Genomic DNA, 22,901 nt, shown 5'->3' on the forward strand with positions numbered 1-22,901 from the left:
GGCATCAGTTTAGTACAGCAAGACATTTCCATAAATACTTTTCAAATTATTTTCAAATACTTTTTAGCTGACTCCTCTCATGATTGGAGGCTTTGTGTTTCTTTCCACAATTCAGAAACGTTTCTCAGGTGGTTCTGCTTCACTGCAGATACGTTTGGTACATTCTCTTTATATGTTGGAGGCAATTAAGCGGCTCTCTTCTTCTGTTTTCTTTCACTGGCACCTCTGTGGCTGCTCAGTCACTGACCTCACCTTGGTGGAAAGGTGACTAAGAAAAGAGCAATTCCTAATAACTCACGGAAACTACAGAGTTCCCATTCTATGGAGAACAAATGCGAAGGACCGAGGATCCAGCTGAAGTGGTGCAGCTCAAAAGGAATAAGACACTGGACAACTTCCGGAGGATCCTCTCTAATGTCTGAAACCCTAACCCCGCAAGGGACAGACAGAAATATGGGGCCCTGACAGACACGGTCACGAGTGGATTGATGAGCGCTGAGAGCGAGAGTCAGACAGAAGTAGAGACAGACGAGCAGCAGAAAGCCTGCAAACGAGAAAGACTGACAAGAGTGTAGGAGACAGAGAGGGAAGAAGATAAGGAGACAGAGAGGGAGGGACACAGAGACTGAAAAGGGGGTGGGGAGAGGGAGACACACACAAACAGGCCCAGGGAGAGACAGAGAGAGGGAGGTGGGGAGAGGGCGAGAGGCAGAGATAGAGAACGGGAGAGAGAGAAACATTTGAGAACGCAACAGACACAGTAAGAGACAGAGGGAAAGAGACGGAGAGAAAGAGGCAACAGCGGCAGACACCGAGAGCCGAGTCCGCGACACCAGACCAGCCCGCTGCGCACTTTCTCCCGCCGCAGAGCGCAGTCCCGGGAGGCTTCCGAGGCAGGTGGCTCGGCCGAGCTGGGTGTCTGCGGGTCCTGCCTCCCAGGCTGCCGGACTCGCGCCCATTTCCCCCGTTCCCGGGCTGCCCTCCGCTCGCCCTCCCGCCCCATCCCTGGGTGCGCAGGTCCCGACTCCCCGCCTCGGCGCGTCCTTCCTTCCCCCGGTACGGAGCACGTGTCCCGCCCGCAGCTGCCTCTGCCCCCAACTCCCCGCCAGCGCCGGCACGAGGTTTCGGGGTCCCGGCAGCGCCGCCCGCGCACAAAGCCCAGGCGGCCACCTTGTGACCCGCTGCCCGCCGCCGCGCCGCCCCACGGCCGCGCTGCACGTTCTCCTCCTCTCCCCCTGCGCGCTGGCTCCTTACCGCAGCGCCGCCACCGGCTCCGCGCCGCCCCCCTGCCCACGCCGGCTCCGCTGCCTCCCGCTCGCTTGCAGGGACGAGCCCCGCGCGCAAGCCCCCCCCCACCACCACCCCGCCCCCCCCCCCTCCGCGCCTTACCCGCCGCTGAGCTCCCGGCACCGGCGTCCTGAGCGCCGCTGTCCCCGCGGCCCCCCAACTGTCCGGGCGCCCCGCGCAGGCCCCACGCCAACTCCGCGCCCCGCGCCCCGCCGCACCGTCAACTTCTGGCCGCCGCGGCCGCTCTGCCGCCGCCGCGGGACTTTTTTTTTTTTTTTCCTCTCGCTCCTCGGCTGCCTCTGGATTTTTTTTTCTTTTTTTTTTTCACTTGCCCTCTCCAGCTCCCACTAGTGATTGGAGACTGAGAGCCAAGTACTTAGCGGAGGGATTACACTTCTCGGCGCACTTGGAGCTGCCCCAGCCCCGCTGCCTGTGTAAGGAATGGTGAGCGGACTCGGGGAGCTGCGCTGTTCATGCCCTTCCCCAGCCCCGGGTCCAGGGGGAACTTCCACAGCTTAGCCCGCTTCGCAGAGCATCACTTGGATGGCAGTCCTAGATGTGTGGAAGAAGGGGTTTCAAAACAGGCTAGGTTACAAGAACAAAGATTCGTGGGATTACGGTACATTGAGAGCTGAAAGGGACTCCCAAAGACAATCTAGTGCCGGGAATTTGAACTTCTCAGGGCCACTGACACTTTTGAGAAGTTGATAAAATGCTGACGCACCTCGCAGAAAATACGCACACACATCCGATTATGTCTGCTTTTCTGGGCCGGGGTGTAGGAACTCTGAAACACACAGTTGGACCTCCTAGGGAAATGAATTATTTCCTTTCCTCAAATATTTTGAAACTGGTGAAAGAAAGAAAGAAAGAAAGAAAGAAAGAAAGAAAGAAAGAAAGAGAGAAAAGAAAAAGAAAACGCCCTCCATTTATATTTGATGAAATTTTATAATTAGTAGTGTTTATTTTGGAAAAGTATGTAACCGCTTTACTTTGTGGTCTCCTTGCGAAAACTTTGTGTTGAAACATTTTCTACGGAAGTAAATATAAATTAAGCTAGTCCACAGTCTTTCGGGAGACTTGGGGAGAAGAGTTAACTTTTTTAAATCAGCGGTTTTCCAGTTCTGTCTCCCAGGGAGATATCTTGTGACTTATAATTTTTTTTTTTTTTTAACTCCCAAGGCCTTTTCAGCTGCCTATCCTCAGAATTAATTTCCTTTTTTTGAAAAACTTTTCTATCTTGTAAATATACCGATAATTCCTCCTTCATCACCAAATGTGTGATTTAAATGACTTAATGACATTTCACCATGACCTAGCTTTTTTCCAATTTTCTTCATCTGTCTCTATTGCCTATTTATTACCCTGTCTTGGCAAACCTTTTTCTTTCAACTCCTCCCTTTTCTAAAATTATTCCCATTGGTTTTTGTTGTTGTTGTTGTTGTTAGACATTAAGTATCTTTTTAACTCATCAATAACTCAATTGTATATAAATTTATTTTATACAGCTCCCAAGTTAGGAACAGGTGGTACTCCAGGCATTTACTGATGAGTCTGTGAAATACACACACATTTCCCCCAAAGAAATTTTAGGATCCCTGTGAAAGTATATTTGCCCCCTAACGTACCTGAACCATACATAATATTATCAGGACTAAACTGAATTCTGGTGCCTGATGTTGGACTGGAAGAAGAAAGGTCTGTTTAGTATAACACTAGAAAATTTTCAGAACAGGTAGCGTTTGCCATTGACATCATCTTGCCTTCCTGATTCAACCTTCATAATCTAGTCCTTGGTACCCAAGAATCGTAAAATAGAAACCATTCAATTCACCCTCACTTTAAGTCCTCTGTGCTCCTAAATTACTTTGCTGGTCTTCGGTTGAATTTCCTATCATTTCCATCCTGGTATTAACTAGGTTTAAAGAGAAAAGAAATCTAAATGAATGTATCCCCTGTACTGTGTGAATTACTGATAACTTTTATTTGGCAAACGTGTTTTTTTCTCTTAGAATTTCTGTCCTCAGAAACCACAATGAAACCAGACATTGTGGAGCAGTGTTTGGGTCATGCATATCTTTTCAGAAGATGTGCTAAGGATTGGCTTTTCTTGGCTTAACTCTATTCAGCAAATATCCTAAGCATCTACTGGACATAAGACACAGATCCAGGGAATACAGGCATCTCTGGACACAATTCTATTTCAGCTAACTTATAAATAAGGAGATATTTTTAATTATAAGGTATAGAAAAAACTCTCCAACAGGAATAAAGAAATTTGTATAGTTTTTCATGAAAGGAAAAAAAGCGCTCTGCGTGGAAGAGAATCAGAGCACCATAAAGGAAACTGTGAAGTGGACCTGAGAAGGTAGCATTGAAATTAGCAGGGATGGGGAATCTGAGGTATAAGCCATTCAACAATCAACATTTATTGAGTACCTATGGCATGCCACACACTGGTGTTTGAGATTCAAACCCTGTTGATTCCTTTTTGAAACTTACAGAACAGACAAAAAACAAATTATATATATATATATATATATATTTTTTTTTTTTTTTTTTTTTTTTTTTTAGAACATTCTGTGAAGCACAGTGATCGATACATGCACACACAACTACTAGAGCACAGAAAAAGCAGCTATTCTGCCTGGGAATGACAGAGTGGTCACATCAGGGTCCTGAAGGGTCTTTAGAGATGAAAGGGCAGCTGCAAACAGAATAAGCATTTTAAGCAGAGGGGAACAACATGGAAAACAGCAGAGTGCATCCAGGGAACAGCTGGTAGCTCAGTGCTGCTACCCAAGTTAGGAGGAGAAGGTGCAGCAGATTGAATCTCAGGTTCAGCAAGGTTCAGGAATGACCTTGTCAGATATGCTAACGACGTAGATATTTCCTTGTTAGGCGATAGGGAAGCATTAGTGATTTTTAAAACAAAGAGTTAATTGCTGGAATGGAGTTTTCAGAAGGTCATTTAGAGGTACCTAGAGAGGGAGAAATGGAAGCACAGAACCAGTTAGGAGTCAATAGTGTAGAGTGAAGATCTGAACCAACATAGTGACATGGCTACCAAGATCAATAGCAGACTTGAAAGACACTTCAGGTAGAGTTGTAGTCGTTGCTTCCCTGCTTTGCAGCCTGGGATGGTGGTGCTTTTAAAGGCACGAGGGACGACAGGGTAGGGGAAGCTATTGAAAAGAAGAGGAGAGAGGGTTTCCGTTTGGTGGAATGACAAAATTTGAACAAAAACACAATGTCTTTTTTTTTTCATCTAATTGTAAAAATAAATCCTATAAAAGTTCCAGATATCTCAGGAGAGAATACCAGGTCAGCAAAGGTGAGGACTCTCAAAGAATTCATAGGCTTATTTCTCATTAAGGTAGACATTTGCCCATCTCTGCTAGACTCAAACTACTTGGGGAATTTACATGCAGCTAAATAGGACAGGCCTGAGGAACAAAGTAATACAGTGAGCGTGCTTCTGGGCTTTCCGCTCCCCTTCTCCAACTGTTTCCTCTTCATTGGTATCCTTACTCCCACATCTTTCCCTTTTCCGCCTCCCCTCTTTCAAAACTATAAAGGACTGACAACCATTAATATATTATCCTAAATTAATGTATACTATGTTAAGTAACATTCTAGAGCATGTGCTTTTAAATTGCTTCTCTCTAAATGTGGAATAAAAACTTGTCTCTTTTTTGAGGTATTTTGGGAATCAGATTAAAGAAATATTTCAGCAGAAGCAAGAAATCTTTCTTTCCCTACAATTCACACAGCTGTGGCTGCCTTTTAACCCACTGCTAATGCGTTGACTCTGCATACACAAAATAAGAGATTAAATCTCTCAACAACTGGAATATTTAAATCCTCACTTGTTAATATAAGAAGGTATAAGTATTGGTGAAATATGTAGCTTCTATAATAAGAGCCATATTGAGTGATCACCATGTGTTAGGCATGCTGCTGAACACTTCACACATATTAATGTACTGAGGTCTCATAATAAAGAAGGTACTATTTCATTCCCATTTTACAGATGAGGAAACCAAGGAACAGAGAAGTTAGATAATATGTTCAAAGCCATACTGTGAAGTAGAAGAGGCAGGATATGAACCTTAGGCAAGACCTCAGTCTTATTCAGTGCACTAAACTACTCTATACCAGTGAGAACATTTTTTAAGTACCCAGTGAACAGACACTAGACAAAAATACCTGAAGATTTTTAGTCTAAGATAATACATGAGCCTGATCCTAGAAAGTGTGAAAAGACAAAATACTTGTGTCCTTTATATTTTTTTTCATGTTTCCTGAGCTCCTTGGAAAGGTAGCAGCTGGGGGAAGATCTGGCCATGCCAGGAACATGGGAAGCAATAGGGTTTGTGGCTTTTAAAATTTCCCTCTCTGGTCAGCATTTAATGCCCTTGGCTAGCCCTCTGCCAAGTTGTGAACTTCCTGAGGATCCTTTCCCTGTCTTTTACTACTCCCCCAGCCACTTTTTTTTTTTTAACACAACCACTTTTACTAGATTGGAATGGGTGAGTTTAGCTCAAAAATCAGATTTTTTCATGTTGTATAGTGGATTGCATCATAAAGAAGTGAGATTCTCATCACAAGTATCCAAGCAGAGGTAAAGGGTGACTATTACAGAAGGTGTTTCTACAGTGGGTGAGCAGACAGACTAAAAAAATCTCTAAGACCCCTTACTACTCTCCGCATCTATATTTAAATAGTTAATGTGAATAATTCAAAATATTAACACAAATATCAACATTAATATAATTCATTTAAATATAGATATTAATATGTATAATTAAATAAATTCAACAAATAAATGTGAACATATTTCTATCCATTCACTCTGATACATGTCAGTCATAGTCTCACAATTAAAATACGCATCAAATTACTCCCAAACTCATGGCCTAAAACTTCTACTCTGTTTTCTGGTGTCCTCTATACAAAACAACTGTAATTATATACAGGAAAAAATAACACAGATTCCAATTCAATAACAAATTAATTTTGTTCACTATGTAAGCTCAAGAGAAACAGAATTCCTCAACTGAAATGGGAACAGTCATGAAAAAAACCTGAAGTAAAAATGCTGAAATGATTTTGCTTTCTTTTGCTGTCAACATTATTCAGTTTTTCTTAATAAAACAGATATTAAGCAGATATTAATATCCACCTATTTATATGTTGCCAAATTATCCAGGGCCTGATATAAATTAATCCCGTTGAAATTGGAAGGCAACGTCATTTCAATATTTAAATTTTTTTCTAAATTTCTAAAGTCCAAGTATCTTTTTTTCTGAACCATCCTGATCCATACACGTACATATTTTCTAAAACTGGGAGATTAGGAAAAAATTCTGCAACACAACTTATAAAAAGTAATTCTTACATCTGTTTCTTTGGAGTCTCATGTTCCTGATGACTTTTTCCTTCTAAAATGATTTGCCAACCTTGGAACTTTTCTGTGTTTTCCTGACTCACAGTATATTTACAGTGTGTGCCTCAGGAAGAAATATACAGCAACTATTTCCTTATGTACTAGAAAAAAGAACAGAAAAGTTAAAGAGCAAAAACACATGAAGAACAAATCTCCAATGAAACTACCTGGAAAAAAAAAAATGGGTTTTGGCTCTTATTAATAGCCTATTCTTTCCATCATATGTTCTTAAATTATAGAATTGTTTTATGCTCATGGAGAAAAGTAATTTAACTTCTGTTTCATGAATTCAGAGATTATGCCTTTTATAAATTACAGAGATTTAACACTGTTAATGTTAGAAATAATATTGACTATAACTACATTAAAAGAAGACATTTTAGAATTCCCTGTTGACATTTCTAATTATAAATATATCATAGGTATTGAAACAATATATTGTGAAAATATTCATACTAGAACATTGAAACTATATAGATTTCCATACTACAAAAATAGCTTAATTGATGATCTCTGGGGCATACTGCTGAATAAAGCCACAGCCTTCCTTGGCACTATTGAACAAATCCTGCAAATTTCACGCTACTATTAGTGGAAAGGAAAGGACAGAATTGAAATCTCAAGAGGAAAGAACCAAAAGAGAAAACAAGTCCGCCAAGTACCAAAAAATAGCAGGAACGAGGAAGCAAAAAGATCAAGGAGGAAATTTAAGGAAATTATATTCAAAAATGTATTTTTTTCTCTCTGGTAGCAGAATTGTTTAACACAGATCAGATTTGCGATTTTGTTAAGTAACACTATTCATTAAATTGAGCTGGATATTTATATAGTAAGTCAGAATACATGAAATATTGAAGATGTAATTACAACTCATCTGCTTAAAAAAAATTGTAGGGTTCTCGTTTGCCTACAGAATAAATCCATGTATCCCAGTGGGACCTTAGGGGCCCATGATAATCTGGCCTCAACATCCCTTTCCAGCCAATCTGCCAAACACTCCAGACTGACAGAATGCTTGCCAAACATCTTGACAACTTCTCCTGGCTACTTTACCATCTGGCCCCCTGACCAATATCCCTTCATCATCTGACATTCACCTTCTAGACCCTAGTCAAAGGTCTTTCCTTTCATAAAACATTTCATTTCTCCAGGCATATTAGTCACTCCTTCCCACACTTCTGCATTACCACTCTCCTATTTTATAATTTTTAATATTCTTAACACATAACACAATGCCCAGCACATAATAGGTGCTCTAAATATCTTTGCTGTTAGAATAATGAGGCCAATTTTAGAACCATCTTTAAATTCTCAACTGAAATGACCACTCAAAAAAAAGGTCTCTTGAAACAACAATTAACATTCTATAAATAGGAAGTATAGGCAGCAGGAGACATGGGGGTTTGTTGAAAATTTACAGAAACAACAAAAAAAAACCTTTTTAAACAGAAAAAAAAAAAACAAAAAAACACCTTAATGAAGGAAAAAGCCACGCAAGTTTATTTACTATACTATCAGGGCAAGCAAGAGTCTAGCACAAAATGGCCAGACCAACCTGAGTAGTAATTTGGGTTGGGTATGGGATGGGAAGGGCCCAGATGATAGAATTGCGGTCAGGTACTGGGAGTTACTGGCTCGGGGGTAAAATTGCTTTGCAACAACTCAGGAATTCCAAAGGCTATTGTCATAGTCCATGCGGCTGCTCTAACGCAAATACAATAGAGTGGATAGCTTAAACAATACATTTATTTCTCATACTTCTAGAGACTGGGAGTCAGGGATCGGGATGCCAGCATGATCCAGTTCTGGTGAGGACCCTTTTCCAGGTTGCAGACGACTGAATTCTTCTTGTATTCTCATATGGCAGAAAAAGCAAGCTCTGATTACTTCATCCCCTTATAAGGGCACTGATCCCATTCATGACCTAATTATCTCCCAAAGGCCCAACTGTTTAGTACTATCACATGAGGGGTTAAGATTTCAATGTCTGGATTTGAGAGGTGGGGTGTTGGACACAAACATCCAGTCCACAACAACTATCATCTCTAAATGATAGAAAACGATCGTCAATTATATACTGCTAAGATTACTGGTCAGATTTTCAGGGCATCCATATCTGAATACTGAGTATTTCAAGATGTTTTCTGATGCAAATGAAAGCTTCTTGAAAACAAAAACCCAAAATTAATAACTGGCACCTGGCGCTTACTAAGAATTTGATAAATCTATGAGGAATGAATGAATAATGTTTAACATGACTCTGTATCAATTTCATAACATTACTGTTTCACCCACGAAGTGTTCTTAAAACAGAATAAGGACAGACTGATTTTTCTCACACACACTCCTATTATAGATCAGATTAAATAAAATTTAGGGTGAACTGAAATAACAAGAACAATAATATCCTAGAAATCATGACTGTTAATTGTTCATTGCTTATCATGTACCAGGTACTATAGCATTTACTTTGTTATCTAATTTAATCACAGATACTATTAATGCCATCATTTTACAGATGCAAAAAAAATGAGGTTTTGAGATATTAAGTAACTTGGTAAGGTACAGAGCTAGTACATGATGGAGTGGATATTTAAACCCAGGATATTAGCTCACATTCTTAACCAGACCATCCCCCTAGATCTTCTGAATACTACCATATGTTTATCTATAGTTAAAAGTGCAATCTAATGCATGAATTCACTTACATACTTCTAGCTGAATTTATCATTTTGTTCTTGTCACTGTTAGTGATAGATCTTTCTAGAACCATGAACTTACCTTATAAGATTGTTCTTTTGTGAAACAAAAAAAGATATACAATTAGTGATTAAAAATACTTCACCATTTGTTTCACTGTCTTAAAGTTACTTCATTGCTATGGATGTAACGATGCCCCAGACTGAAATGTTAATGACAAAGCCATCACGCAGATACCACAGAGGACTTTCAATATCATTTGATATTAAAGATAAAATGTTTGTGCCTGATTGAAATTGCAACATCACCAGGGAGTGAAGAAATATTTTAATTAGCATCCTCCTTTCCTTCTGTTGAAGGTTTTAAAGCACTGAAATTACATTGAATTTTAAGTTTTTATTTAATCTTTCTCTTCTCCTTGTTGCTAAACTTCTTTAGGTTGAAACTACATATTTGCATTTTTGTTTCCCCAGCATTCAGCACACTCTGTAGCATATTAATTGACATTCATACATGTTTAACAGATAGATAAATCATGTGATTTGAATCCCATTTTAGTTCATACTATGTTTTCTGACCTGTACGTATTAGAGATAGATAGATATCAGAATTAAGGAATACATGAAATTAAACTACGCTGATACTCTAATGTGATTCCTGAAATAGGGGCAGATCATCCTTCAGATTCCAGCCCTGTTAAAAGAGAGAGGTCTCAAAGCTAACAAGAAGCCTGGTACATTGGTGACTATAGTCTACTGTGTATGTTATACAGAAACCACTGGCAATATTTTGAATGGTGCTAACAAGTCACAAGACAGTGATCAAGCATGAAGAATATTATCTGGGGGTATCTGGGTGGCTCAGTCAGTTTAACCATCTGACTCTTGATTTCAGTTCAGGTTGTGATCTCAGTTTGTGAATTCGAACCCCACGTTGAGCTCTGTGCTGACAGTAAGCAGTCTGCTTGGGATTCTCTCTCTCCCTCTCTCTCTGCCCCTCCCTATTCACACTCTCTGTCTCAAAATAAATTAAAAAAAAAAAAAATTAAGGGCCCCCCCCCCCCCCGGGGTGGCTCAGTTGGCTAAGTGTCTGGCTTCGGCTCAGGTCATGATCTCACGGTTCATGGGTTCCAACCCCGTGTCAGACTGACTGCTCAGAGCCTGGAGACTGTTTCGGATTCTGTGTCTCCTCCCCTCTCTCCCCTTCACCCACTTGTGCCCCTCCCCTCTCTCAAAAATGAATAAACTTTAATAAATAAATAAATAAATAAATAAACAAATGAACTTTTAAAAAAGGCATGAAGAATAAATATCTGGGCAGTGAGAAATCGACTTGGAGAAAGGCAACTTTCATGTTTGAACACTCATTAATGAGGTTGCTGCCTTAGGCTGCCCACATCATTGTACTCTTTTGAGGGGAAAGACATTGAGACAACTGACCAAAAAGTTAATGACTGTGAGGGCTTTTAGTGATTTTCAAATCATTCAATAGAACATTTCACATGAATTATCACTGTATCTGCAACTCAAATTCAAAATTACTGATAATTGTACTTTTACACTTAGCAACCTGACAATGTTGCATTTAGAACGCAATACTTGTGAAAACAGAGAAGTGTGTAATATATATGAAATTAACATAGAGGTGTCCAAGGTATTAACCAAGATACCTTTTTTGTGGCTGCTGCCATTGTTTTAGTGACCTTCACACTTCAGGATGACGTCCGCTTAGGAGAGGATAGAATGATGAGCGTGTATGATGCTCACAGGGAGCTGGCAAAGTTAGTGAGTCAGCTTTACTCTCAATTACACCAAGATGCCATTAACCTCAGAATTCCTTGCCATGCTATTACCACTTTACTTCCCGATTAATGAATAGCCGTTTGAAGACTTTATCTCGGTATACTCATGAGTGAATAGAGCTCTGAATTGAAGACTCCCAAGTTTTGCTATGTCATTAAAAAGCAGCATTCACTTCTATATAACCATGACCAGGTTCTATTCAAGTATGTTCCATACATATAATCTAGGTCATGATACAGTAGCAGATGGAAAGGCCTGATACCAAGATCTCCATTTCTTTAAAATTAACTCTGATCGGGGCACCTGGGTGGCTCAGTCAGTTGAGACTCCGACTTCCACTCAGGTCACGATCTCCTGGTTTACAGGTTCGAGCCCCGCATCGGGCTCTGTGCTGACAGCTCAGAGCCTGGAGCCTGCTTCGGATTCTGTGTCTCCCTCTGTCTCTGCCCCCCCGCCTTACACTCTTTCTCTCTCTCCTTCCAAAATAAATAAACATCAAAAATAAATAAATAAATAAATAAATAAATAAATAAATAAAATAAAATAAAATTAACTCTGATATTATTTAGGTCCTTTGACTAGTTTATGTAATCCAGAAGTAGAATATGTCAACATAAATATAACAGATTTGGAAGCAAAAGAAGATTCAGATAGCAGACATCCCCATAGTGTAGTGTAGCTCCATGAGTATAGGAAACTCATGAAACAGCAATTCACAGGACTTCCGTAATGTTGTATCTGTTTTTGTTTTCTTGTAAAGCATAGTCTTACCAAATCCTTTAGTTATGGTCTATTTTGTTGCAGTCATATGGGTGTTACTGGTAAGGTGTAAAACTAATGGCTGCAGCAGGAAAAAGGATTGATGTGTCATGAATTATGGCCCTGTTTACACTTCTACTTTAGCCATAATCATTTGTTTAAACAAAAAGTCCTGCATTTGAACCTCTACAATTGTGTGCTTATTATAAACATCTCGTCTTTCGTCCAGGCTCAGCCAACACTTGAATGTGTTGACACTCGTAGAGAAATAAAGTCTTCTACTAACAAATAATAATTCATCCTAAAAGAATGTAAACAAACCTTTATTCATTAACTTGCTAATTAACACTTTCGGTTGCATTTATTAACTAACATTTTTGTTAAAATAAGTAAAACTTTGGACGTGCTAATCATCTAAAACTTTCTCCTCTATCTCTCAAAGGATTATCTTCTCACGTTTAGCTGAAGTGGCTAATACTATTGATTTTATCTTTAAAAAATGTTCTTATCGCTCTCCTGTGGCATGCCAATATAGCCATTAATACACAGTACATGTCTTTTCCTAGATCGTACTCTAGTGCATGTCATTTTCTCCTCCATGTTTTTTTCCTCAAAGGGATTTATAAGATTTAGGATTCACTTTAATGTACAGCATATTCTTTCACTTTGGTTTTCCTATTGAAACCAGTGTATTTTCATAGAAAACACATTAGTAACTCTACCTTGCTATGTACTACATCTGGATTGCAGCCTCCTTCTGAACGAGGACCATAATTACTTCATTCCCTGGACTTTATCAGAATTCATGAGCAAGCAGAACTGTTAAATGCAGCTCTCCCAGTAATCAAGCCTAACAGCATAAAAAGCAAGAATTTTTAAAGGAAATCAGAGTGTTTTTCTCATTCTCTAATAATGATAATTTATTCACATCCTTTATTATTGGCTTAACCTCTGAATCTTTTAAAGAAGTTGCAGTTTTACTGTGGTGTCACTAAAACCAGAAAGAATAACCTAGAATTTCATGGCATAAATTTACTTTAGTAACTGTGCCTGAAGAGATGAACAGAGAAGAGTGATTAACGAGGCTCATGAACTGAGCTGAAGAATATTCATTCCCGAGTTAATTCTGACAAGGTCTTTGTCTACCTAATTTACCAGGTAAAGAACACATTCAATTGATTATCTAAATGTTAAGCTTTTCTCAATATTTTTGGCCTCATTAATTCAGCATATCTTATATAGACATTATGTTATAGACAGAGGATGTATTAGGTAAGACAAACCTCCTTGTCTCAACTGAGTTTATAGTCCCAAGAGGGAGTTAAACAACTTACTAAACATTGTGGTTATTTATGATTTATTAGCCACCGTGTGAGGTGTTGGTTATACAACAGCGAGCAAGAGCAGCAGGCTTCTGCCCAGATAGAGGGTGGGTGTTGAGTCCTAAGATAGCATCAAACATCAGATCCTATCACACAGAAGTGCTTAAACCAGTCTTTAGGGGATAAGAAAGTCATTCTGGAGGCAGTAACAGCTTAGTTGAGACCAAAAAGGTAAATAACAGTCAGCCAGACAAAGAATGAGGAAAGGCAGGGTTCCAGTGCACTTGCACAAAAGTCAGAGAGGCCACCTCATAGCCAGAGCCCTAGCGGTGGTTTAGTAGAGGGAGAGGATGCAGCACAGAAATCAAGAAGGCAGAGGTGAGCAAAGGAATCAGGAGCCAAATCATGAAGGTATAATAAGGTAAACCATTATAGAACCAGAGGCAAAATCCTGTTTGCACTTACAAGCTGTGTCTTGATGACTTTAGGTGTGCTGAATCATCCCATTAGCACCTTGGTTATCTTGAGAAGCATATTTCATACCCTCTTCCCTGGATTGTTCTGTTGGCATTGGCCAGATAAGGAAATTGTGCAAGATTTAGTAGGTGGAAGTAAAGCGGCGGCCATTACCCTCTCAAGGTGACCTTGGTCGAAAGTGATGGAAAGACCCAGAGCTGCCTGGAGGGAATCAGGTTGTCCTTTTCTTCTCCTCAACTTTGGCTCTTCTGACCCAAAGCAGCCCTGGACAATCACTGGATGTCTTGACTACAGATTCACAGAGACAATACCCCCCAGAAACTTAGCTACCAGTCACCCTCACAGTCCCACTTGCGTAGCTGGACCTGCTTGGCTTTTCTTACTGACTTGCTGGTGATTCTTCTAATCTTCTGGTTTCTCATTTAGGACCTTCTTTCCCATATCTCATAATACTACATATATATACTACTATTATAATAAATCCCTTATCCTGTAATTCACACTGGTTCTGTTTCCCTAATACATTGGACATGTTATATAACCTCTCTACACCTTGGTTTATCTTTAAAAAAGATGATTTGGTTCTAATAGTATCTGCTTTATGGAAATCATGTATGTTCACAAAATTATAATTATCTCGGGGACTTTATACTTTACTTTGAGATAAGTGAGAAGTCAATAAAAGAGTTTTAGTGAGGAAGTGACATGACCAGACTTGTTTCAGAACATTCAATCCAAGTGAGATTTGTAGTACAGATTTGAGAGGAGCAAAGAGACACTTGGAAGACACTCAAATCAGAGTCTGAGATGTTGGTATTCTTAATTAAGGTAGTGACACTGGGGCTGGAGATCAGTAGACAGATTCCAGAGCCACTAAGAAATTAGCAATATTCCTCTTTGGCTTATTCACCAGCATAATATCCCCAAGCTCCATCCATGTTGTCACAAATGGCAAGATTTCTAGTATATGACATCACTTATATGTGGAATTAAAAAAAAAAAAAAAAAACGAACCCATAAAAACAATAAAATGGTGGTTACCAGGAGCTGAGGTGGGGGGACTGGGATAGGAGAGATGCTATTTTAGGATACAAATTTGCAACTAGTAGATAAGTCCTAGAGATCTCACGTATAGTACAATACAGTGATTATAGACAACAATATTCTAAACATCAAACTTGCTAAGAGCCTAGATCTTAATTATTCCCAACATAAAGAAAGAAATGCTAATGATGTGAAATGAGTTTTTAGCTAATGGTACAAGGGCAATCACATTGCAGTCCTGTATATAAATCAAACAAATCAACCTGCCTTATACCTTAAACTTACACAGTATTATGTATCAAAAATAAATTTAAGTTACAATAAAAATTTTAATTAAAAAATGTGAACACCAAAAAGCAAGATACATGACAAATGCATCAAATGACAAAACCTGGTAAATTGTTAAGAGGAAAGAAAGGCAAGGATTACTTTCAAGCTTTCAGCTTAAGACATTGGGTGGATCAGGATACCATTTTTGTGAAGCAGTAAAAGTGGAGGAAGAACTTGTTTGATGAGGAAGTGGTGAGATTTTGCTTTGACATGATAAGCCTAAAGGGCCCATGACACATCTAATTGGAAATATGAAGAAGGAAGTTGCTACCATCTGTCACCATACAACGCTATTACGATACCATTGACTATATTGCCTGTGCTGTACCTTGGCAGCTACACTTGCGGGAAGCATAGCATAGTGTGTGGAGTTGTTGAATTATTACGTCATACATCTGAAACTAAGGTACATTCAATTTTTAAAATCTACATATATAAACAGAAAAAAAAACGAGGAAATAAGCATAAGCATAAGCATGCTGGACAGTTGAACGTGGAGATCAGACATGAACGGTTGCCCCTTGTTCCTCCACTATTCTTACAGGGCAAAGATGCCTTCAATGAAGGCAAGGAAGGGGCATCTGGGTGGCTCAGTTGGTTAAGCATCCGACTTCAGCTCAGGGCAGATCTTGTGGTTCATGAGTTCAAGCCCCACATCGGGCTCGTTGCTGTCAGCACGGACCCAGATTTGGATCCTCTGTCCCTCTCTCTTTCTGCCCCTCCCTACTCTCTCAAAAATAAAAAACCTTTAAAAATATGATAAAAATAAAGGCAAGGAACTAGAGGCTGAGATATTGTATTTTTGTTTTTGTTTCCCTCAGCATTTCTAAAGCTGTTTGGTCCCAGGAGACCTTTACACTCTTAAACGCTGAAGTCCCTAAAAAAGATTTTTGTTCATATATATATCCACTGTGTGAGAAGTTTAAATTCAGAAATTTTAAATTACAAGATATATATTAATTCATTTCAAAATAATAAACCATTACATGTTAACATAAAGAACATATCCTGATGAAAGAATATCTTTTCTAAAACAAAATTAGACATAAAAGTACCACCATTTACCTATTATGAACCTCTAAAGGCTGCTTGATAGGAGACAGCTGGATTCTCATCTGTTTCTGCATTCAATCTGTTACAATATCACACATCACGTAGCCTCTCGGAAACTCTACCACATACGTGTGAGTGAGTGACAGTGAAAAGGAAAAATAACATCTTAGATTTATTACAAAAGTACTTTTGACTTCATGGACCCCCTGGAAAAGTTAAGTCCCTGAGAACCTCAGGAACACTGGACCGCACTTTGAAAACCACGCTTTGTTGTGCACATTAAGTTAGAAGATACCGTGCTCAGGATGCGAGTGGAGAGGAAGACTCAGAAACTCAACTCTTTAGCGACTTGAGCACAGGGATTAGGAGTTTGGCAGCTGACAGTTTCTGAGAGGAAGTATAATGTAATTGAATAGTGCATGGCTAAGTGGACAACGTGTCTTAGAAGAAAAGGGAGAACTAATGACTGGTCTTGAAATAGTTCTGGGAAATCAGAGCAGTTCAGGTCACACCTCCTGAACTACCTCAGTGGGTGGTCTTTGGGACAGAAAGCCAGCATTTATGTGAGAATATTGTTGGGGAAGCAGTGTCTTTTAGAAGAGCCAAGTTTCAGCTAACAAGTAATAGAAACATCGGGGCAGTGGGTGGCTCGGCAGAGTATCTGCCTCTTGATTTCCGCTGGAATCATGATCCCAAGGTCGTGGGATCGAGCCCTGCGTCAGGCTCTGTGTTGAGCATGGAGCCTGCTTAATATTCTCTCTCTCCTCTGCTCCTCTCCCCAGTCTTCTCTCTCAAAAAAACAAAACAAAACAAAAAAAACATAAATGTCATGTTAATGAGGAAAGGGAATTTAGCACATGTCACAAGTGCTAGTAGTTACATACAAATATCTAACCTCTCTTTCCTCCTCAGAAACAAAATTCCAATTCCTACCTGGGCATACTGCACCACTCAGAGAAAGCCTGTATCTTCCAGGTTCCCATAAGATGGGACTAATTCCTGGCCACTGGGGTAGATAGAAGCAGAAGTGTTGTGTGAGGCTAGAGAGAGCTGAATTTGGAGAAACCCTTTTTTTACTTTCCTCCTTCCTACTGCCTGGAATACATGACCACCTGAAAGCATGATCCGATAAACATATATAGAACTTTGCACTCAACAAATGTAGCATATACATTATTTGCAAGCACACAGCAAAGATTGCCAACGTTCTACCACTTAATGCAAACATTAATTCATTTCAAAAGACTGGTATCACACAGACCGAGCTGAGCTTGAACTCACTGTCTGCCAAATATTTCCAGCATTTTCTTGGTGAAAAAAAGGAAGGAAATTTTTCAGGCCTCTCTAAAAAGATCATCTACATCCTGGATTGATTGTGTTCCTGAAGGAAATCCTTGTCCTTTGAGCAGGAAAACAAAAGATTTACCTAACTCCCAGGACATTCAGCATGTATTAGCAACAGCTGAGCAATTGAATGCAGCAGGATTTTCAAGTCTTTTAGAATCAGGCAGAGCCTAAGAAGTCTTAAACTTCTGAAAGGATCCTAAATCAGGTAACCCCTCAGGCATCGTGGAGAGCAAGTCTTCCCACAGGAATGTGCATTCACATCACCTGAGGAGTCTTGTTAAAATGCAAATTCAGTAGTTCTGAGTTCTTGAGAGTCTGCATTTCTACAAGCTCCAAGATGATAGTGATACTGTTGACTCAGGGACTTCATTTTGAGGTGCACGGATAAAAACAATCAGGGTGAAATAAACCTATGGCATTAACGGAGGTCACGAAGCCTAAAGTCTAATTATCAACTTCGAAACGACTTCTTGCATGCATTACTTTATCCACTTAATGAATACTTATTAGATGTTTATTATGTGCCAGATATATATGCTAGACCCTACCACTCAAGGAGCTTAAGGTTTGTTAGGGAAGCCAACAATTAAAGAATTACACAATTAGGTATTTACTTCCCAAACATATGTGCTAGAACAGCACACAGTAATTCCTCAATAAAGATTTGAGTCAACAATAAAGATTTGCGTCAACTCTGGAGAACAGATTTCCATGACTGCATATAATCTGGAGACCAGTGAAGGTTTCTCATATGAAGTGATGGTAAAGCAGATACCTACCTCTGGGATACATAAAAGTTCTAAATGAAGAGGTGATAAGCAGCAATAATGGGAAGCAAGGGAGAAGAGTCCTCTTAGAGGAAAAGCAATTGAAAATTCCAGAAATATGGAACAACAGAAGAATTCAAGGAGCATATTGCTTTTTCAAAATATATTAAAGACATATTTTAGTCAAGTGAATTTCATTAGAAATGAGTTTTAAATTATGTCAACTTTCCTACATTCACAAAAGATAGGAGTTTATGTGGGTTTTTTGAGCTATATCCGATTTGATTTACCATTGTCTCTTTAGATAGGGACCTCCAGGGGCACCTGGGTGGCTCAGTCGGTTGGGCATCCGACTTCGGCTCAGGTCATGATCTCTCGGTCCGTGAGTTTGAGCCCCGCATCGGGCTCTGGGCTGACAGCTCAGAGCCTGGAACCTGTTTCGGATTCTGTGTCTCCCTCTCTCTCTGACCCTCCTCTGCTCATGCTCTGTCTCTCTCTGTCTCAAAAATAAATAAATGTTAAAAAAAAAATTTTTTTAGATAGGGACCTCCAAATTAATAGGATAATTCTGAATCAATCAGATTCCGAAATCAGAAATCATGGTTCAGTGATTTTGTGTTAATCATACCCCAAATTTTAGGTATTTATAGGAAAAGTAATTTTTTTTTTAATTTTTAAAGTTAAAAAAATGCACACTGCTAAGAGGTCTACGGCAGTAGAATAAAGCAAGAGAAAAGATTAAAAGAATGAGAATTGAAAAGAAAGAAAAACATAGTGATTCACAGATGCTATGATTACCTACTTTAAAAAATGCAAAAGAATCTTCAGATTAGTAATTAGAAGTTTTAGATTAGTAAGGCTGGTGGATACATGGATACAAAGTAAATATGTAAAAGTCAATTATTATATTTCTATATGCCAGCAACAAATAGAAATGTGATATTTATAAAGTTTTTATTTATTTATTTTGAGAGAGAGAGAAAGCATGAGCAGGGGAGGAGCAGAGAGAGAGGGAAAGAGAGAGAATTCCAAGCAGGCTCCACACTGCCAGTACAGAGAGCCCAACGTGGGACTTGAACTCATGAACCATGAGATCATGACCTGAGCCTAAGTCCAAAGCTTAACCGACTGAGTCACCCAGGCGCTCCTAGAAATGTAATTTTTTAAAGTGTTTATTTATTTTTGAGAGAGAGAAAGAAAACACAAGCAGGGGAGGAGCAGAGAGAGAGGGAGACACAGAATCAGAAGCAGGCTCCAGGCTCTGAGCTGCCAGCACAGAGCCTGATGTAGGGCTGGAACCCACCAACTATAAGATTGTGACCTGAGCTGAAGTCAGACACTTAACTGACTGAGCCACCCAGGTGCCCTTAGAAATGTAATTTTTTAAAGAATCCAATTATAATACCATCATAAAAATATAAAGTATCTGGAAATAAATCCTGAAATAATCTTTACAAAGTAGACTATAAAGTTTCAAAAAAAAAAAAAAAGATTTAAAAATAAACCATGATCATGGATTGCTTCAGTATCATAAAAATGTTAATTTCTCCCAAGATGATCTATAGATTAAATACAACTCTAATCAAGACTTAAAATATTACAGGGTACATAGAACTTGACATGCCATTTCTAAATGTATATGAATGTGAAAAAGGCCAAGTCACTGTAAAGAAGAAAGAACAAGTGAAAGAGCGGGGGTGTGGGGGTAGTCCACCAAGTAGCATTAATAGAGTTACACTAACTAGTATTGTCTGGTAGTGATGAAAATGTAGACCAACTAGCCTGTGGAACATAACGAAAAATCCATAAATAAACCTGTATATTTGTGGAAACTTGATTTCTAATAGAACTTGCATTGAAAACAGTGGGGAAAAGATGGACTTTACAATAAGTGCTGGTAAAACCATAGATTAGCCATATGAAAAGAAAGAGGGGGGGATGGTGAGCAGGAAGGTAGAGGAAAGAAGGAAAAAAATAGGCTTAGTTACAAAAATACACACAGATTAAAGATTAAAAGTGAAGAAAAGACACAGAGCATATTTTCAGGATCCCATGATTGGTAGTGATATCTTTAAGAAAACATAGAAAGAGCAAACTGTAACAATAATCTTGAAAATTTTCATGCCCTTCTAGCACACCAATTCTATAAAATAAAATAAAATAAAATAAAATAAAATAAAATAAAATAAAGTAAAGTAAAGTAAAATAAAATAAAATAAAATAAAATAAAATAAAATAAAATAAAATAAAATAAAACAATATGTTGTTAATTTCTGGTTGTAAAAAACTAGACATACCCAATGTTTACCTGCAGTGACCACAATCGTGGGCACGCACACACACACTGTTATCTAGAGTATCAGGTGTAGAAGGACCACAGCCTCAGTGAAGACTGGTTGAAAGTCCGCTTAAGGAGCAGTCTGACTGGGGCACCTGAGTGTCTCAATCTGTTAAGCACCTGACTCTTGATTTCAGCTCAGTCATGATCTCACGTTTGTGGAATCGAGCCCCGAGTCAGTCTCCCAGTTGACAGCGCAGAGCCTGCTTGGGATTCTCTCTCACCCTCTCTTTCTACCCTCCCCCACTCTTTCTTCCTTTCTCAAAATAAATGAACTTAAAAAATAGATAAATGAAAGGAACAGTCTGACTCCCAGTTTCCCTCCCCTACCCACTTATTTAGGCAACTGTTCTTTCCTCACCTTGCAAAACCAAATAAAAAACTAAACTAAAAACAAAAATGGTAACTTGCTCTGTGGAAAGGACAAAAACACAGGATCTCCGGATGAAGGGAGGACAACTGGTGGCTTATATGAATGTTCACACTCTGGAGGCAGAGACCACTGGCTCTCTTCACTACTCAGGTGCCTAGTGCTGACCTGAAGACTGAACCCTCTGGGAAGGACATTGAAGGAGCTGAGTGCCCTTGGCTATTTACCCGTCCTCCAGAAGATCCCTCCCCCACCCTTAAAAATCTTGTCTTTTGCAATGAGTGTGGATGGAGCTAAAGTGTATTGTGTTTTGCTCAAAACAAATCAGTCAGAGAAAGACAAAGACCATATGATTTCACTCATATGTGGGATTTAAGAAACAAAACAGATGAACATAGGGAAAAGGGGGAAAAAAGAAAGGAAGGCAAACCATGAAAGACTCTTAAAGATAGAAAACAAACAGAGTGTTGATAGAGGGAGGTGGGTAGGAGATGGGCTAGATGGGGGATGGGTATTAAGGAGGGCACTTGTTGGGATGAGCTCTGGGTGTTGTATGTAAGTGATGAATCACTGAATTCTGCTCCTGAAACCAGTATTGCACTGTATGTTGACTAATTAGAATTTAAATAAAAACTTGAAACAAAAAAATGAGGGTAACAGTAACTACTTAGGGAGTTTTGGTGAAGACATAATGAGGTTGTATGAATGGCAGCAAAGTGCCTGGAATGCGCAGTAATTAACTGAATGGGTAATAAAAAATGTTTCCTATAATAATTTTATAACAAAGTAAAATTTAGTAATTGTTCCATTTACATATCTATATTGGCTTCTACTCCAAGTTTCATTAAAGTAGGGTACATTTGCCATTCACTATTTTATCCCCAGTGTTTAGGAGAGTTCCTGACATACAATAGGAGTGCATTAAGTATTTATTTACTGTTGAACAAGCGAATGCTCATCAGATGATTTCAAAATCCATGGGACCAGTATTAGGTATTAGAAAGTGAAATGAACTAGAATGCGGGAGTCCTAAATTCTAGATCTGGTTGGCTAGATAACTTTGAACAAATCACAACCTCTCTGGACCTCAGTTTCATTTTCTATTAACTGTTCTTGTTGAGCAGATCTAAAGCCTCTCCTGGCAATAACTCTTACCTCCATTTTGGAAGAGCTGCCCTCAATGTGCCTAATGACCAGTCTTGAAATAACGTCCAACAGAGTATTTTGTTCACCTGTAGTCAGTGTACAGGCATTAATTGATAGCTAGCACTCTAGTAAGGCTAGGAAAACAAATACGTAAGATATATAGTTCTGTTACTGAAAAAATAAACACGGGAGATTCCAATGAACCAGTAACTTAGCACATGATACATCATTTATGGTCCTACATTACTTTAGCATGTTATATCTAAAATCTTATTACTATAAATTTTTGGAAAGACCCAATAAATCATTTTATCTTATTATTAGCAGAACTTCAAATACCGGGATTAACTAATACTCTAGAAAACCAAATTTAGTTGCTCTTGTATATTAAAAGCTTTCAAGATCTATTCCCATAGTTGATTATTTTCACTACATATCTCTCTGTATTTCCAAACCAAATGACATGATTTTTAAGTGATATTATCTGTAGCCATAATATAAAGTTAATATTTAGGGTTTGACAACTTAAGAAAATAAATATACAAATTTGCTTATTGAAATCACTCTCACTCCAACCCTCCGAAGATAAAAGATAATCACATCTGAAGGAGTCTTCTTACTCCAGACTTCATATCATTAATGCAGAATTTCTTCCCGTGTTAACATGGCTGATTGAAATGGCCGTGTGTCATTATTTGGGACTGTAATAC

General features: G+C 39.0%; 1 protein-coding gene across 3 annotated transcripts in view; it reads right to left on the reverse strand.

The window, feature by feature from the left end:
• BMPR1B (bone morphogenetic protein receptor type 1B) overlaps positions 1–2,081 on the reverse strand; it is a 422,185-nt gene extending 420,104 nt beyond the window's left edge. For 2 of the 3 annotated variants that reach the window (XM_019463883.2, XM_019463892.2), the window contains exon 1: positions 1,390–2,080. The gene's annotated coding sequence lies outside the window, so the exon portion shown is untranslated. Of the gene's footprint in view, positions 1–1,389 lie in introns of all 3 variants that reach the window. The other variant, XM_019463930.2, reaches the window with a different exon arrangement.
• Positions 2,082–22,901: the final 20,820 nt, after the last annotated feature.

This window comes from Panthera pardus, unplaced genomic scaffold (assembly GCF_024362965.1).
Source record: "Panthera pardus isolate Hobbes unplaced genomic scaffold, ASM2436296v1 HiC_scaffold_13, whole genome shotgun sequence".
In the NCBI taxonomy this organism is placed as follows: domain Eukaryota; kingdom Metazoa; phylum Chordata; class Mammalia; order Carnivora; family Felidae; genus Panthera; species Panthera pardus.